Below are 17273 nucleotides of genomic sequence, written 5' to 3'. Positions count from 1 at the left end.
TGTTGAGAGTATAAATTTCATCTTGCAATAGAAACAATCATGAAAGTTTTTCCCCCTTAGAATCTCAAAACATTGTTATATATATTCAATACATTCAAAGTCCTCTATAATACAGATCAAAAATTAGTTGAGACCAAGGATCATGTATCAAAACATGTTATGGAAGAAAGGGCCCTTAGAGATAAGTGAGCCCAAACTCCTCATTTTTCCGATAAGGAAACAAGAGAAGTTAAACCATTGCCTGACATAGGAACTACAGACTAGAACCCAAATTTTCTGACAACTTTTTATTTTTATTTTACTTCTATTTATTTATTGCTACTTCCCTATATGCTTTGTAATCAATCAATAAACAGCATTTCTTCAGTGCCCATGATCTGCCAGACATTGTGCTAGGAACTGATAACCCTATATTCTTATCAAATATTCAAAGGAAATTATTGATTAAATAAGGCTGATTAAAATCATGATATCCACTTTGGATGTTCATATTTGTGAAACATTTTATTAATTAATTTAATTTAAATCTCATGGAATTTAATTTCAAGACATACTGCTTCACCAAAGCCCTGAGCAATCTTTCTGACATATTCTGCTATACATTTGGATTCCAGGTGCTATAGAAAAATTCAAATAGGAGAAATTTGACCTAATTTTTCAGGTCATTAACAGCAGTTAGAATTTATATTTATTTATTTAATTCATTGAGAAATTTAGCTTCATAGAGGTAAGGTATTCTAAATGATTTATATATAAGAGAAGAATAAACTTCAACTAGATCATAAACAATCCTTAGATAACAAGTAGTCAATAGAGAAGTAAATGTTATCTTTCCTGTGGTCTGGTCATTCAGACTGATAGTTATACTATTTTTACTCATCCTATACAAGTATTAACACATGTCATTGCTGCAGCTTCCTTATAAGTTTCTTTGCTTAAGTTAAGACCTTAGCCTGGAGACAGTTCATTTTTGAGTTCAGAGCCCAGAGAAATTAGGTGTATGGGCCTCATTATCATAAGCAGTGGTTGTGTACTGTGCTGAAAATATCCACAACAAATAAGCAAGCCTAGAAGGGAATGCTAAGAGCCCCAGAGCTAATCCATGCAAGAGATAATAAAAAAGGAGCAGTTACAGCTCTGAGTAACAGCTTGAGTAGTCTTGAGTCCTAACTTACAAAATTTCTTAATCTTACATGACCCTGATACTTCTTGCACTAATTCTTAGTTATTAGGTTAATTTTCTTTTCAAAAGCTGCTGAGGCAACTGAATAATTTTAACACCCTGCAGACCTTACAGGATACTTAAGTGGAAATTATGATGGCATAAAAATGAAAATATCCAGCAATAGTGAGAAATCTTTGTTGATAGTTAAAGGTAGCAAAGTGAACTCTTCCATGTTCACACATACCTTTGCCAGTGTTTATGAGAAAGAAATTATTATTTTTTTAAGTGGGTGAATACTTAACATGAATATTGTATTTTTAATGTATTCCTTTGTACTGGAAAAGCTTTAAATGAAGAAAGTTCAATTCCTAAATAATTAACTGCCATAAAAATATCAGAAACAATAAAAAAGTTCTTCAGAAAATGTTCAGGATACAATTTAAATGTATCCTAAATTTTGGTTTAGCCAAACCATGAGTTAAATTTAAAGCAATTAACTTGTAATTTTTATTCTGTTACTGACTCAGCTTTTTAAATAAATAAAAAAGAATCTAACATGTAAACACAAAAATGATTTTATAGAAATTAAATTTTAAGTTATTTATTACTTTTTTACTTTTCAAATGCCTGCATAAACTTAAAAAAATAAGTACAATTAATTTTGCATTATTTTATAATTATGTGTGCAAATTCTTTTTTTGGATTTTTTCACATAAATAACAATTGTAGTAATGCACATATATTTACATGTGTTTATCAGATGTCTATCCATATTTATGATTTTTATAGATTGTCTTATTGTGGTTATTTTTTGTTTTTTTTTTATTTTATACTAAAATGTGGGGACTACTAGGATGGAGTGCCAGACCTGGAGTCAGGAAGACTTATCTTGCTAAATTCAAATCTATCCTGTGTGATTTTGGACTAGTCACTTAACCCTCTTTACCTTAGTTTTCTCATCTCTAAAATTAACTGAAGAAGGGAATAGCAAAACACTCCAGTAACTTTACCAAAATAACCACATATTAGGTTACAAAAACTTGGATACAGCAGGAATGACTGAACAACATACTAAATAATAATTAAATTATGTTTAAAGTACATTAATTGCTGCTATGCATATGACAATATTTTAGGTACAGAAATGTCAAGTAAAAAAAGATAGTCATTGCTCTGAAGAAACATATTCTGCTTAGAAACTGAGAGGACAAAAAAAAGGAAGGGAGGGAGTGAGGAAGGGAGGGAGGAAGGGAGTGAGGAAGGGAGGGAGGAAGGGAGGAAGGAAGGGGGAAAATACAGAGTCTTTATTAACTTCTATGAGCCAAAAAAAATATGCTAAATTCTAAAGATACAAATATAAAAATTTGTCAATTCTCATTCAGAAAGAGTTGATATTTATATTGTGAAGACAATACATAAAAGAGAATTCAACTGCAAAGTAATTGAAAAAGTCAAGAAGTCTGAAAGGTTCAGTAACAGGGAAGATGGTAAAACCTAAGAGGTCCTTGAGGTAAAACAGTACCTTAGATATAGTGCTCGGAGGGTTGGAGGGGGAGAGTAGTTGATGATAAAGTCCAAAGGACAAGGGGATTCAATGGGAAGGCAGATGATAAAATCTGATTCTCCATCTCACCAGAATGATTTTAGTTGTTGATTTCCAGATCTAAGGATTGTAAGAAGTCTTGTCACTTTTTCCTCCTGGGAAAAGGGGATTAGGAAATGAGATAAAAGGGCGTGTGGGCGCCCGCACGGGCACACACACACACACACACACACACAGAGAGTAAATGTATGATATTTATACAGTTATATGTATATATATAATCATATGATTATGATATGATTAGATTTATATGATACATAAGACTATATATAATATAATGTATTTATATGTTTATGTTTGTATACATACACACACACACACACACACACACACACACACACACACACACACACCAAAATGGATAGAGAACTAACAATGGAAGAGAGAAGATCAGGAAAAATCTGGTGAAGATGGTGACAATTAAGCTTTTCTTTGAAGGAAACTAAGAATTTTACAAAATAGATGTAGTCCTTCATGGTTGGCAATGATGAAGAGTGAAATTCATTTTGTCTTTTTCATTCCTCATTAGGATCTTGTGAAAATGTATACATATTCCATTATTCCCTCATTTTCAAATATTGGGGAATTATTTTGTAGTCATTTTCTCATCATTTTAAGTAAGTTTGATGATCTTAATATTTCTTTAATATGTTCTTCAAAGAGTTTCATTTCTTGCCTAATGAGCAAAGGGAATATATTAATTGTTTTCATTTTTTGTTGCTTCCATCATATACAGCCCTCAGTCTGGGGCTTAGAAGAATCATCTTGTAGAGGACTACAGATAGTGGGGTAACTCTGGGTGAGGCATAAGACCCTTCAGCCCAGAGGGAACCTATTAACAGTGTCTGGTTTGGCTCTCCATCTTCCCTAAGGGCTCTGGGCCTTCCTGAGAACTCTGGGGGTGGTGACAATCTGTGTCATAATTAAAGCACAGTGATGACAAAGAGTCATCTACATAAAATAGCAAGTTTTTTATGTGGTCCTATGTGCAAAGTAGTACATAATTAGCACATGTGTGCTTCAGATATATAAGGCTGAGACAATTTGGAATAAATAGACTCCATCTTTGACCATCCACAGTAGTGCCATCTCTTCACTTCTCTTCCAGAACCAAGGATTTGGGCTGGTACCAAGATCCTCCAGAGAGCTATTCCAGATACAACATTTGGCATTCAATGTGGGGTCTTGCAAAGCAGGGCACAAAGCAGCTTGACTGACAAGAACAGTGTGAGTTTGGTTGAGGAGTCCTTGGGATCCACACTGGGTAAGTATAAAAACAGGCAAATGGGAAGATTCAGTAAGGGCTAATCTAGTCACCTTTATTTTTTCAGCCAAAATTGGGCAAATAGTAAGAAATGAGTCTGCCTCCCAAGGAAAATATGAAACATGCTTAATTAGGCTAATAGAGAAGCAAGTTTTTTTGGTAATCAGAAGCAGATGACTAAGTTCTCACATACTCTTGAGTGCAAATATCCTTGGCTTTGTAAGAAGGAGCGTTTGGAGCCAGAGTTGTAGAAGGTAGTGGAAGAACAACTAACTGAATACGGGCTAAAATTGCATTTAAGAAAGCTCACTTATAAGAACAAGAAAATAAAGCTTTTAGCCTAGGGTATCAAACATGGAAGTATCAAGAGAAAAACAAGCAGCAGGTTAGTGCCTAGCAGGGGAATGTATGTGAGGAAGGAGCTAAGGAAGTCTTTTTTACTATTTTACAATTTTGTTTATTTATATTGTTTATTATTGCTCTAAGAGGTTTGAGAGGCATGGAGTTTGGGCTGGAAGGGAAATAGGACTGCCCTGGGAAGTTTGAGGGGTATGGCACTTCTCCATTTCTCAATCCTTCGCTTCTTCCTAAGCCCTTGCATGTGCCTTTGGGGTATCCCGTGCTTCCTGATCCTCCTTCCTCAACTCTGCCTTCATAGGCAGGAAAAGGAGGAATAAGAGGGGCAGTGACACCATCTACCCAGCCAGCACAGTTTTGTTCTCCTATGTCCAAGGCAAGGCAAAAGAAAAGAGACTTTTTATTGCAGTTAGGATTACTATTGAGCACTTTGGCTTTTTAGGCAGAGCTGCAATGGAAGGCCTGCCAGTCCTTATACTTATCCTCATCCAAATGAAAACTAATACAATGGTATTGGTGGAACAGTGTTCCTTAAGCAGTGAAAAAATCCAGGTCTTATTAGATATAGTACAGAAGCAACTTGACCAAGGAAACTTACAATCTTCTATAAGTCCTGGGAACTCTCCTATATTTTCTGTAAAAAAGAAATCTGGAAAATGGAGGATGTTGACTCATTTGAGAAAAGTAAATGAACAGATGGATACTATGGTGTGAAGACCAAGTTAGCACCCTGGATACCTTAAAATCAGCCAGAGTCAGGATAAGCAAAAGTCCTTGGTCTTTATTCTTGGTCTTTAGAAGTAGAAGTGAACAGGATGGATGCAAGACCTTCCTTCTCTTCCTCTATAGTCAAAGTGACTTTGGCTTGTCTTACTCCACCCCCTAATCCTTCCCATAATTCTATGTATACACCAAAATATTGAACCAGCACAGAATAGTGAGAAGGGCCATTTTCCAAGCATATGCAAATAGAGTATTGTCCAATCGGTAATTAGCCTTAAGTGCTCGGTTGTTCGACCTCAGTGCATCAACTTAGAGTTTCAGCCCTTTACACTATGGGAACTTTTCAGCCTGGGCTTCCATCTCCTACTCAATTGCCTATGGAATGGGTTATAGACATTAAGGATTGTTTCTGTTATATCCCTCTGGATAAGAAGTTATGAAAACATTTGTCTTTTCAGTACTCAGCAATAATTTAGCTGAACCTTATTGAACTGAATGAACAAATTTGCCACAGGGAATGAAAAATAGCCCTACCACATGTCAAATGTATGTGGATGCTGCTCTTATTCCAGTAAGAAAAACATTTCCAAAAGTTATGTTATTACATTACATAGATGATATCTTGGAATGTGCACCTGAGGAGGAAATGTCAGAAGCATGTCTACAAAAAAAAAAAAAAGAAAAAAAAAACATAAAAACACTAAGGAACTACCAATTGTATATAGCCCCTGAAAAAAATTCAAAGGCAGGCTCCTCTTTCAATATTTAGAATATAAAGTATATCCCAAGATACTTATGGTTTAAAAAAACAAACAAACTTTTTTTAACAACAGAAAAGTTGAACACCTTAAATGATTTTCAGAAATTGAAAGAGATATCCAATGGATGCATCCAGTATTAGACTTAACAACTTATCAATTACAACCATTGTATGACATTTTAAGGGGAGACTCACCCCTGCAGCTTACAAAAGAAGCCCAAAGGGCTCTGAAAGAGATTGAAATGGCCTTATCCAATATGGTTGAGTCACTCAAAAAACCCTTGGAAATATTAGTTTTTGCTGCTGGGTAGTCACTGAATTCCTACATAGTAGAAAAACAGTACATATTTTAATCATGAAAATAATGTCCACCAGTGCAATCTTTTGGGGGAAAAGTATTGGGGGAAAGTATTACAAAAAAATCTGAATTCTGCCACTTTTACTTTATTACATTTTTCAACTAACTTTGTTTTCATATAATTCTGTTACTGATCCAAATTAATTCTACAGCTGCAAAAGTGAAAGTTGAGTTTTGACAAAGTGATAAGAACTATCTTCCCCCTCCATGTTGATTACTCCTGTGATCAACTCATATGCGCTTTAACTTGAATTGTCTTTGTTTTTATGTACCACATTTGAATTTCCTCTACAATTTAATTGATATTTGCTTTGTCCTGCCATTTCATATAATTATCCCTGCTATAAGCAAAAGACAGCAGGTTAGCCCAAATAATTCCTGTTCCATTTCTTCTTTTTGCCTTTCTCAATAATCATGCTGGGTATCCTTGATCTTCTACTCTAGGACATTTTCCTCTCTGACCAATTTCACTTAGACCCATCTGTCTATTGCTTCAGCTCATTGGTAATATTCTTCTTCCCCTAAGGGTCTGGCACCTTTGGAACAATCTGTTTAGTCTCTTCTCTCTGCTCCTTCTTGTGTAGATTCTTTTTAAAAAATGTGTATGAATAGAGAACTGGAACACTAATGTAAGTCTTCATTGAACCATAACTTCAAGGTGAGCAGGTGACAAAAAAAAGAATTTAATATGTAACAAAAGTAACATAGTATTTAGACAGAAGAGAAAGGTCATATACAAAAACAAACAAACAAACAAACAAACAAACAAAAAACCCTGGAAAATAATCATCTTTTGATATAGATAAAGAGATATAAATATATATGATATTCATTTTATTTTTTTATTCTGAGATATTAGTGAAACATATGTGTTTGTAGACATACATATATGAACATGTATATATATTAATTTTTATGTATATTTGTCAAGAACACCCCAATAGCGCAACAACAACAAAAAGCTGTTTGATATCCCAAAAATACACTAAAGAAAAATAATTGTATATAAAATGTCAATTTTGGTTACAGTAAAAACAAGTGTTTCTGATGAGCATGACCAGAGATTTAAATAGGTTAAAAGTACACAAAACATTTCTCTCTACCCACCCCAACAGTTAAATAACATGAAAATCAAGGAATACATACTCAAAGAATGTATTAATTAGCCAGTGGTTGTGTTGGACTCACTTTGTGACCAGAAGTCTTTCTAATCCCATATGCTGCCTTTATATTTATTTCCAACTCAAGAATCTTTTAAAATCTTCAAAAGCTGTGTGTCTCTTTCATTGGTTACTTAATTATTTCAATCTAGGACTAATGTATTTCAATTTATTATTAGGAATTTTCAGTCCTCCTAGATCTCCAACAACCAGTCAATATGTAGTATCCCCAATCATGGGGATTTTCAAATGAGTTCTCTGACATCTTTTAAAAGGGCAAAGGTTTGTGTTTTTACTGGGAGATGATCCATTCTAACAAAGATACAAGCATTTGGGAGATCATTAAATTGATAGGATTTTACCTAATCAATCCCTATTACATTTTTCTGTCATTCTTTTTGTAAATATAATATAATAAATTTAATTCCCCAAATTTTGAAATCTCTTTTTGTTTTACATTTTGTATTTAATTTGTTTTTCTCGAATCCATGTTAAACATTTTAAGCATTTTTTAAAAATATGAGTTCCAAATTCTCTTTCTCATTTCTTCCTCTTCCACTTCATTAAGACAAACAATTTGATCTTGGTCATACATGTACAAAATGTATCCAAAACATTCCACATTAGTCATGTTGTGATAAAAAAATAGAAAGAAATTTATTTTAAAAATATTTTTGAAATAATTTTAAAAATAAAAATATGTTTCAATCAGCATTCAGATTCCACCAATTCTTTCTTTAAAAATAGATAGCATTTTTATCATAATTCTTTCAGAATTGTCTTAGATCATTGTATTTCTAAGAATAGCTGTCTTTCATAGTTTATCATAATATAACATTGAAATTACTGTGTACTATTCCTCTGGTTCTGTTCATTTCAATTTGCTCTTATTTCACATGTATTTATTTTATCTTAATTATTTACTTATTTTATTTGTATATTTATTTATTTTGTTTCACCTTTTAAATTGACACTTATTTCATTTTATTTGCTTTTTCACTTTCATTATTTATATGTGTGTGTGTGTGTGTGTGTGTGTGTGTGTCTGTGTGTGTCTGTGTGTGTATTGCTTTTCTATTGGATTTTTATCTCTTTGAGACACTGTTCTAGTAGTGGTATTCCTAATTCAAATGAATGCATGGTCTTTGGGTATAATTTCAAATTGCTGTCCAGTTTGATTGAATCAATTCACAAGTCTAGCAAAAATGCATTAATGTCATAATTTTGCTACATCTTTTCCAAAAACCATCATTTTCATTGTTCTGTCATATTAGCCAATCTGATAGGTGTTGATGTAACACCCTTAAGTTATTTTTATTTGCATTCATCTAGTCAATAGTGTTTTAGTATAGATATTAATATTGATAACTTTGACTGCTTCATCTGAAAACGGTCTGTTTAAATGCTTTGACCATTGAATAATTGAAAAATATATCTTATTTTTCATTAAATTGACTCACTCTTCTTTATATTTGAATAATTAGGCTTTTTTCAGAGAATCTATATATTTTTTTTTACACAGTTGTGATTACTGTGCATTTCCCTCCATCCTATTCTTTCTGTTCATCCTATTTTCACTCTTGTTTTATTCTTTTCATCCTCAAAAGCATTTTGCTTCTGACTACTGCCTTTCCTACTTGGCCATCATGTTTTTTAATCAATTCCCTACCTACCTTCTTTTATGTCATTCCACACTTACTTTCCAGTAGAGTAAAAGGGATTTCTATACCAAAATAAGTTTGTATACTATTCTTTTAAAAGCCAATTCTGCAAAGAAAAAGTTTCATGTGCCCTTCCCCAACTTCAAATCATTCTTTCCAACATAAAAGATCTTTTGACCCTATTATTTTATTTGATTTTATTTATTTAATATTTTCCCCAAGTTATATTCAAAACAATTTTTTAGATTTGTTTTTAATTTTTTTAGTTATAGGTTCTCTAACTTATCCCCACCCATAATTAAGAAGCCATATATGTAATTATGCAAACCATTTTCATAAAATTAACCCTATTATATGAGATAATTTATCCCATCCCACCTCCCCTTTCCCTTCCTCCTTGCTCTTTCTTACTATTTAATTTAGATTTTTTTTCACATATGATCTCATTGCATAAAACTTACACCTAAGCTCTCTACCTGTGGCTATTCCTTCTGTCATAATAATAGTAAAGTTCTTATGAGTTATAAGTACCATTTTTCCAAGTAGGAATTTAAGCAGTTTCATCTTTTTAAATCCATTATGATTTCTCATATCTTTAGTGCTTCATTTGAGTCTCATACTTGAAAGTTAAATTTTCAGTTCAGCTCTGGTCTTTTCATCAAGAATTCTTGAAAACCTTCTATTTTAGTGAATATTCTTTTTTGTCTAAAAGATAAAACTCAGTTTTGTTGGATAAATGATATTTGATTGTAATTCTAGTTCCTTTGCTCTTCAGAATATCATATTCCAAGCCTTCTTATATTTTAATATAGAAACTGCTAAATATAATGTTATACTAATTGTGGCTCAGGATATTAGGATTGTTTCTTTCTAGATGTTGCAATATCTTCTTATTGGCATAGCAATTCTGTAATTTTGCTATAACATTCATGGGAGTTTTCATTTTAGGGGATCTCTTTCTGGAAGTGATTGGTAGATTCATTTAATTACAATTTTACCATCTCATTCTAGAATCTCAGGGCATTTTTCCTTGATAATTTCTTGGAAAATGATGTCTAAGCTCTTTCTGTAATGATATTTTACAAGGAGTCCAATAAAGCTTAAATTATCTCCTCCTTAGCTATTTTCTAGATCAGTTGATTTTTAACTATTTAACATTTTCTTTTATTTACTAAATCAGTGAAATCATTGGCATTTGAAAAAAAAAGTGAAGAAAATATGAAACACCTAGAAAAACAACTGAGCTGGAAAACAGATCTAGGAGAAACAATCTAAGGTTTATTGAACTTCATGAAAGCCATGATGAATAAAAGTACCTAGACATTAACTTACAGGAAATCATACAGGAAAACTACTCTGATGTCCTAGAATCAGAAGGTAAAATAACAATTGAAATCATTAACTGATCTCCTGATAGAGGCCCCAAAACGAAAATGCCAAGCAATACTGTGGCTAAATTTCAGAACTATCAGACCAAGGAAAAACTATTGCAAACAGCAAGAAAGAAGCAATATAAATACCAAAGACACATAATTGGGATTACCCAGGATCTAGCAGCTCCCACTTTAAATGATCGAAGGGCCTGGAATCTGATATTTTGAAAGGCAAAGGAACTTGGAATACAACCAAGAATAAGCTATCAGCTAAAATGAGCATTATTTTTTAGGGAAGAAGATGGACATTCAATGATACAAGTGAATTTCATCTATTTCTGATGAAAAGACCAGACCAGAATCAAAAAATTTCACCTCCAAACACAGAACTCAAGAGAAGCATTAACATATAAAAAGGAAAGCACTATCAAGAACTATATTTCTTTATGAGTGTACTTAAAAAGTATGGGTATAATTTGATTTTATTATGATAATATGAAAAAGAAACTAGAGATGCAAAAGGAAATATACTGGAAAAAGAGGAAAAAGGAGGTAAAATAAGGGAAATTATATTTCATGAAGAGGCAAAGAAAACCTATTTTAATTGAAGGAAAGAAGGGAAAAGGGATGAACATTGTGTGGATTTTGCTCTCATCAGATTTAGAGCAAAGAGAAAATATCAGACACATTTGGTTTCACAGAGAAACTGGTCTCGCCTTATGGGAAAGTGGGAGGGGAAAGAGGAAAATAAAGCAGAAGGCTAATAGAAGGGAAAAATAAGTAGTAGGGGAAAGGTGTAAGAAAGGTGGAAGGACTCTAAAGGAGGAGGGCTGTTGGAGGGAGGTGGTGGTCAGAAGCAAAATACTGGGATGGAGAGAAAAAGGAAAAGGAAAACTAGAAACATAACTTGGGGTAAATAAGATGGCAGGAATACAGAATAAGTTATTTTAATGGTAAATGTGAATGGGATGAACTCTCCCATAAAACAGAAGCAGATAGCAGATTGAATTAAAAGCCAGAACCCTACAATATATTGTTTACAAGAAACACCTTTAAAGCAGAGTGATACATACATAGCAAAGGTAAAAGTCTGGAGCAGAATCTATTATGCATCAGGTGAATCAAAAAAAATCAGGAGTAGCAATCCTGATCTCAGATCAAATAAAAGCAAAGATAGATCTAATTAAAAGAGAAAAGAAAGGAAACTATATCTTGATAAAGGGTACCATAGATAATGAAGCAATACTAAACATATATGCACTAAATGGTATAGCATCCAAATTCGTAGTGAAGTTACAAGAGATGCAAGAAGAAATAGACAGAAAAACTATACTAGTCAGTGATCTCAACTTTGCTCTGTCAAACTACAAAATAAACATGAATGAAGTTAAGAAGGTAAACAGAATTTTTTAAAAGTTAGGTATGATAGATCTTTGGAGAAAATTGAATGGAGACAGAAATGAGTTTACCTTTTTTCTCAGTGGTTCATAGAACTTAGACAAAAATTAACTATGTATGAGGGCATTTAAACCTCAAAATAAAATACAGAAAGGCAGAAATAGTAAATGCATTTTTTCAGATCATGATACAATAAAAGGCCAGGGGAAATAGATCAAAAATTAATTGGCAACTAGAGAATTTAATCATAAAAAAAGAATGGGTAAAGCAACAAATCATAGACATAATCAATACCTTCGTCCAAGAGAATGACAATAATGAGGCAACTTACCAAAATTTGTGGGATGCAGCCAAAGCAGTTATTAGGGGAAATTTTACATATCTAGATGCTTACTTGCATAAAATACAGAAAGAGAAGATTGATAAATTGGGCTTAAAACTAAAAAAGCTAGGAAAGAACAAATTAAAATTTTTCAATTAAATACTAAATTTGAAATTCTGAAAATAAAAGGGGAGATTAATAAAATTGAAAATAAGAAAACTATTGAATTAACAAATAAAACTAAAATTTGGTTTTATGAAAGAAACAATATAATAGATAAACTTTTAGTTAATTTGATTAGAAAAAGGAAAGAAAATCAAATTGTTAATTTCAATAATGAAAAGGGAGATCTTTCCACCAATGAAGAGGGAATTAGAGCAATGATTAGGAGTTATTTTGCCCAATTATATGTTAATAAATTTGACAATTTAAGGGAAGTGGAAGAATAGCTACAAAAATATAAACCCAGAGTAACAGAAGAGGAAATAAATTATTTAAATAGTTCCATTTTAGAAAAAGAAGTAGGACAAACTATTAAACAATTCCCCTCCAAAAAAACCCTCCAGGACAAGATGGATTTACATGTGAATTCTGCCAAACATTTAAAGATAACTAATTCCAATGCTATATAAGTTATTTGAAAAAAATAAGGAAAGAAGGACTCCTACCAAAATGCTTTTATGACAGACATGGTGCTGATACCTAAACCAGGTAGAATGAAAACAGAGAAATAAAATTATAGAGCAAATTCTGTAATGAATATTGATGCAAAAATCCTAAATAAAATATTAGCATAGTGATTACAGAAAGTCATCCCCAAGATAATACACTATGACCAAATAGGAGTTATATCAGGAATACAGGATTGGTTCAATATTAGGAAGACTATTAGCATAATTAACTATATCAGTAAACAAACTAACAAAAATCATATTATTATCTTAACAGATGCAGAAAAAGCATTTGATAAAATCCAACACCCATTCCTAATAAAACACTAGAGAATATAGGAATAAATGGACTTTTCTTTAAAATGATCAGTAGCATCTATTTAAAACCATCAGCAAGCATCATTTCCACTGAGATCAGAAGTGAAACAAGGTTGACCACTATCACTATTACTACTCAATATTTTATTAGAAATATTTGCATTGGCTATCAGAAAAGAAAAATATATTAAAGGAATTAGAATAGGTAATGAGGAAACCAAATTGTCATTCTTTGCAGATAATATGATGGTATCCTTAGAGAATCCCAGAGAGTCAACTGAAAAACCTACTAGAAATAATTCACAACTTTAGGAAAGTTGTAGGATACAAAATAAATCCACATAAATCATTAGCATTTTGGTATATTACCAACAAAATCCTGTAGCAAGAAATACAAAGAGAAATTCCTTTCAAAATAACTGTCAATAGTATAAAATATTTAGAAATCTATCTAGCAAGAGAAAGTCAGGAATTATATGAACACAACTACAAAATACTTTAAACACAAATAAAGTCAGATCTAATAATTTGAAAAAAACATCAGGTGCTACTGGGTAGGTCAAGCAAATATAATAAAAATGACAACACTACCTAAATTAATATACTTATTTAGTACCATACCAAACTCCCAAGAAATTATTTTACAGATTTAGAAAAATAATAACAAAGTTCATCTGAAAGAACAAAAGATCAAGAATTTCAAGGGAATTGATGAGAAAAAAAAGATGCTAATGAAAGTGAACAAGCTGTACCAGACCTAAAATTATATTATAAAGCAGTGATTATTAAAACCATTTGATACTGGCTAAGAAATAGAGAACTCGATCAGTGGAATAAATGAGGTTCACAGGACAAAATAGTCAATAATTATAGCACTGGTAGTTTTTGACAACCCATCGACCCCATATTTTGGGATAGGAACTCACTATTTGGCAAAAATTGCTTGGAAAACTAAAAACTAGTATGGCAGAAACAAGGCATATACATGATTTAGAAATAAACAGTAATATTAAAAGCAAATTATAAAAACATAGGATAGTTTTCCTCTCAGATCTGTGGAAAAGGGAGGAATTTGTGACCAAAGAAGAACTGGAATTCAAAATTAAACACCAAATAGATAATTTTCATTATATTAAGCTAAAAAGGTTTTGTACAAACAAAACTAATGCAGACAAGAAAGATTAGAAGGGAAGCAATAAATTGGGAAAATATTTTTACATTTAAGGGTTCTGATAAAAGCTTCATTTCTAAAATATTTAGAGAATTAGTTCAAATTTATAAGAATTTAAGCCATTCCCCAATTGATAAGAGGTCAAAATTGATGAGACAATTTTCAGAGGAATAAATTAATACCATTTCTAGTCATATGAAAAGGTGTTCTAAAGTTAAATACCAGAATTATCAGATCAAGGAGAAAATATTGCAAGCAATTCAAATATCAAGGAGCCACAATCTGGATTATTCAGGACCTAATAGCTTCCAACTTAAAGGACTGAAGGCCTTGGAATCTGATATTCTAAAAGGCAAAGGAACTTGGATTGCCACCAAGAATCAACTAACCATCAAAATTGCACATTACCTTTCAGGGAAAAAGAAGGACATTCAATGATACTGATGAATTTCATTTATTTCTTATAAAAAATATCAGAGCTGAACAGAAAATTTGATATCCAAATCCAGATATCAAGGGAAGCATAAAAAGGTACAAGGGAAAGAGTACTTTTATCTTCTTGGGTAATTTTTGTGCCTCCTTTATCAACTTGTTAAATCATTTTTCATAATTCCCTTGCATCACTCTATTTTTTTTTCTAATTTCTCCTCTTCCCCTCATACTTTATTTCAAAATTTTTTTTAGTTCTTCCAGGAAATATTTTAGGGCCTGTAATGAATTCACTTTTTTTCTTAAATGCTTTGGATGTAGCAGGGGTTTTGGTTACTTATTTATTTGTTTGTTTGTTTATTTGTTGTCGTCATCATCTGCATATGTGTTTTGATTTTCTTTGTCATCATAGTATGATGAGTTTTTTTGGTGTTATTGTTTTTTATTTATTTTCCAGCCTATTTGTTTTGAAATATAATTTCTTTGGACATTTACTATCACAAGATTTTATCTTATTCATATTTTCTCCTTTCTTCTCCTCCCCTTTCCCAAGACAGCATTCAATCTGATATAAATTATATATGTTCAATCATATTAAGCATATTTCCAAATTAGTCATGTCGTGAAAGAAGAATCAGAAAAAGAGAAAAACCATAAGAGAAGAACAACAACAAAAGTGAAAATAGTATGCTGCAGGACTTCTGGTTAAGATGGCGGAGAGGAGGCACACAGCTGTGTAAGCTCCATGCTTTCTCTCACTATCCATTTCATTACAAGCCTCTGAATTAATGCTTGACTGAAAAAAAAACCCACAAATAGTTACCAAGAGAAGCCATCCTTGACATTCGCCAAGAAAGGTCTGTCTTTACTGGAGGGCTGGGACGGTTTTAAATCGGGCGCAGGCCGAGGGCAGCGGCAGTGAGAGCACAGAAGCAGACTGGAGAGGGGGTGGGGAGTGATCGCAGCTGTCTCTGCGGGGAGAGCTTCGCTACAGGTTCGAATACCTTGGCCTGGCAGCAAGTCAGCAGCCCAGCAGAGAAGCTAAAAACACCGGGGGTGAAGAATACAACCCCAAACAGCTGGAGTCTCTCGGGACCTGGCCGCCTCCCCCTTCCCCCCCACAGTGACTCAGCACGCTCTGGGATCTCAGAGCGCGGGCGCAGCACAGTTGGGCTAGTGCCTCACTGCTGCCCCCCGCAGTCTGTAGAGGAAGCTCAGTTACACACCCAGCCCCTCCCCCAAAGAAAGACTCCAGTTTTTTTCTGTTTTTCTTTGCTAGTTTGTCTTTGATTATTAGACAGAATGAGCAAGAAACTGAAGAGGACTTTAACTCTTGACAGCTTCTATACAGATAGAGAGCAGACTCTAAATCCTGAGGAGACTAAAAACAGACAGTCCCCAGGTGAATCCCCAAAGGAGGAGATCATCTGTTCCTCAGCACAGATGAACCTCATAGAAGTAATTAAAAAGGCTCTCACAAGGGAGCTAGAAGAAAAATGGGAAAAGCAGAGTGAGGCTTGGCAAAAGGAGAGGGAAGCTTGGGAAAAGGAGAGGGAGGCTTGGCAAAAGAGCCTGGAGAAGTCAGTTAAAGAGAGAGTGGATAAAGAAGTAAAATCCTTGAAAAAAAGGATTGGTGAACTGGAAAACAAAATTGGCAAAATGGAAAAAAATTCCACAGAACAAAAGAACTCAATGGGACAATTAGAGAAAGATTTTTAAAAAGTGAGTGAAGAAAATACTTCACTGAAAATCAGAATTGAAGAATTGGAATTGAATGACTCAAGGAGACAAGAAGAATCAGTCAAGCAAATCCAAAAAAATCAAACAATGGAAAAGAATGTGAAATACCTTCTGGGGAAGACAACAGACCTGGAAAACAGATCCAGGAGAGACAATCTGAGAATCATTGGACTTCCAGAAAAGCATGATGAAAAAAAGAGCCTGGACACTATTTTCCAGGAAATTATCAAAGAAAACTGCCCAGAAGTCATAGGAACAGAGGAAAAAATAAATATTGAAAGGATTCATCCATCACCCACTGAAAGGGATCCTAAAATCAAAACACCAAGGAATATAGTGGCCAAATGCCAGAACCCTCAGATGAAGGAAAAAATATTGCAAGCGGCTAGAAAAACCCAATTCAAGTATCAAGGAGCCACCAATAAGGATCACCCAGGATCTGGCAGCATCCACATTAAAAGATCGAAGGGCCTGGAATATGATATTCCGAAAGGCTAAGGAACTTGGTATGCAACCAAAAATAACTTACCCAGAGAGAACGAGCATCTTTTTCCAGGGAAGAAGATGGACATTCAACGAAGTAAGCGAATTTCATCTATTTCTGATGAAAAAACCAGAACTTAACAAAAAGGACATTGTAGCAGAAAAAAGGGTAAAGTGGGAGTAGTACATCTCACGAAGAGGCATAGGAAACCTATTATATCTGAGAGAAAGAATGGAGGGGGAATGAATATAGTGGGTATCTTACTGCCTTCAGAATTGGCTTTAAGTGAAAAATCTTAAGACATATTCAATCTAAG

This window comes from Antechinus flavipes, chromosome 6 (genome assembly GCF_016432865.1).
Source record: "Antechinus flavipes isolate AdamAnt ecotype Samford, QLD, Australia chromosome 6, AdamAnt_v2, whole genome shotgun sequence".
In the NCBI taxonomy this organism is placed as follows: domain Eukaryota; kingdom Metazoa; phylum Chordata; class Mammalia; order Dasyuromorphia; family Dasyuridae; genus Antechinus; species Antechinus flavipes.
The sequence above is the reverse complement of the archived record's forward strand: the minus strand, read 5'-3'. Positions refer to the sequence as shown.